The 2,500-nt window shown below is 32.0% G+C and overlaps 1 protein-coding gene across 5 annotated transcripts in view; it reads left to right on the forward strand.

Annotated features, from left to right (window-relative positions):
* The window catches only part of Foxp2 (forkhead box P2), a 384,240-nt gene that overhangs the window by 141,238 nt on the left and 240,502 nt on the right, over positions 1-2,500 (forward strand). The gene's annotated exons all lie outside the window — the stretch shown is intronic.

A 2,500-nucleotide genomic window follows, 5' to 3' on the forward strand; every position in this document is an offset into this window, starting at 1 on the left:
TCTGCAGACACGGGCACAGAAAATGAATGCTTTCGAAGCACAAGCTTACATTAGGCCAGAATGGGCATACCTGTTTGAAAAGGTTCTCCTTGTTTTAAAATAGAGACTATTTCTTTAAATCTCTGGATTGCACTCATACTAAATGCAAAGAATAATTAAAATTCAGTCCATTATAATAATGGATTTTTACTAAAAAGTGCTCCAGTTTGAATGATATATCATTCTCATTTTTACAGTAGTATATAATGGGTAAAAGGGGAATCTCAATACTTGAAGCAAATATCCACACTGAGCTAAAATTTAATGGAATTATTATTTTAAATGATAACAGCATTTAAAAAGTTGCACAAATCAAATAATGTCTTAACCTTTATGCACTGTTTTTAAGAATAACCTTGTAGAAGGGGTAGACACGGCACTTCAAGTAAGTTGTTTTATTTTAGAATTATGTCATTTTTTCATAAACAGTGATTATTAGGAAGATAATTTTTATTCTTCCATATTCTGTTTTAACCATCATGGAAATGAAATGCTGAAGTCCTAGAATTGGTGTATTTTGCAGACTAAGAAATGTAGTTTTCAGGATAGCTCTTTTCTTCCCTTAGTACATTCACAGGAAATATCACAGCAGTGGAGTGCTATAATATTCCTGCTAACTCCCCTAAGTACGAGTCCTAAGCATTTCTAGCCACATTCTATTTGCCCCAGAATCCAGTGGACTGCGTTTATAAAGGCGAGTGAAAATAACAACTACAAATGAACATTGCTGCAGCTGAGTGCTGACAGAGGACAGGTTCTGAAGGGAAATGCCAAGGAATACTTTCCTTTCCTCACTGTGATTAGATTTAAATAAACAGAAAACAATATAAAATTATGGCTATACATTACTGTGCTCTTCAGGCATTTTGTGATGAAGTCTACAAGGTGTGTTTATAACCGGGGTTTGAAGTTTACTTTGCTCTACACAGTTCATTTATGTAAACTATAAAGAGGAATAAATAAAAAAGTTATGTCCCTTATAGGACTTGGAAACTTTAGTCACGGTTTGCTTGTTTGTGGAGTGCCTTCTAGAAGTGATTTCACACAATGGGTAGAATAGGTACTTACCCAGTGCAGGGAGTGTCTATAGAAAGGTATATAATACTTTAATAAACAAGCATGTAAGATGTGTTTAAGTGTCTCTTCTCTTGCTTGTACTTTAACTATATTAATACAGTTAGATACCCACAGTTATTTAATTGTTTGACCTTCCATGAGCATATTTTAGAATAGATCTTGAAGTTCATAAAGAATAGTATGGCTTTTCTATAAAAATAATGTAGTAACTGTGATTTGTGCCATGGGGAGATAGTAACAGTAGTAATGTATTCTACTTTTCAAATTAAAAAAATCATAAGGAGTGAAATTTCATGTTTATCATTATATGTTATTTAAATGAGAAGTTTTATACCAACTATTAAATTACTGCTTGTATCCTTGACCAGTCATTGTTGGCCAAGCTCTCTTATTTAGAAATATAAATTACAAGGTAGTGAGTGAAATAGAAAAGTAAAATTTGTTTGCTGTGAAATCTGGCAGAGTATGATCTGTTTGAGAACACAGTGTTTATCTTATTTTTATAGCTTCTGCACTTTTATAGAGATGGCAGTTTTACTTGAGTCATTCTGTATTTAAAATGAAATGTTGATGTTTGGAGTACAGTGCAGCACATACTTAATGATACAGGGTTTGGTGGCTTAAAAACAAGATTCATAAACTACACTGTTTTTCCTTCCTGTTAGTTCATTACTATTACAGTATTTCTGAAAGATGGAATATCTCTAAATTTTTAAATTTAGAATGTAATGAACATTGTCATGGTGGCCCCATCTTTGCAGTATTCTCTACTGTGTTACAGTCACTGAAAAATCAGCTTTTTAAAAACGTTTTCTTCTCATGAATTACTCTCTCCATTCTTTCCTAATCTCCTAAAATTAGTACTAAATACTAGAATGTATAATAGATGGAGGTGGCATATTTCACATGTTGTTTTAGATTAACCATGTCGAGAAATTATTCTGCATTAGATGTAGAATTTTATTTTGATATTAGGTTTGCAGGATTAATTGTTTGTGTCACTAAGGTCAAAATAGTTGCTAAAAAGTTGATTGCTTTACAGGGTAGATTTGAGCTTGCATTTTGAGTATTCATTAAGTCAGATCATCTTTTTGAATGTTTTATGAGACTATAGTGTATTGAAGGTGTTTCAGGTGGTGATGTTTAAAAACATCTTGTCGGTACTTTCTTACTGTCATTTCTTTTATCCTGCTCCATCCCAGAGTCTTTGAGTAACCACTTAAATGCTAGAATGTACATGTTGTATTTTCTTAATGAAACTAAAAACACTGGCATTTATTCTTCAAAAGCCTATTTTACATTTCATAAATAACTTTGTCACCTTTGGTGCTTATCATTTTATTTTATTTAGAAATCTTTAACCTGATAATTTGATCAAGGAAAC

Source organism: Chinchilla lanigera, unplaced genomic scaffold (assembly GCF_000276665.1).
Source record: "Chinchilla lanigera isolate Chin_1 unplaced genomic scaffold, ChiLan1.0 scaffold00031, whole genome shotgun sequence".
Lineage (NCBI taxonomy): Eukaryota > Metazoa > Chordata > Mammalia > Rodentia > Chinchillidae > Chinchilla > Chinchilla lanigera.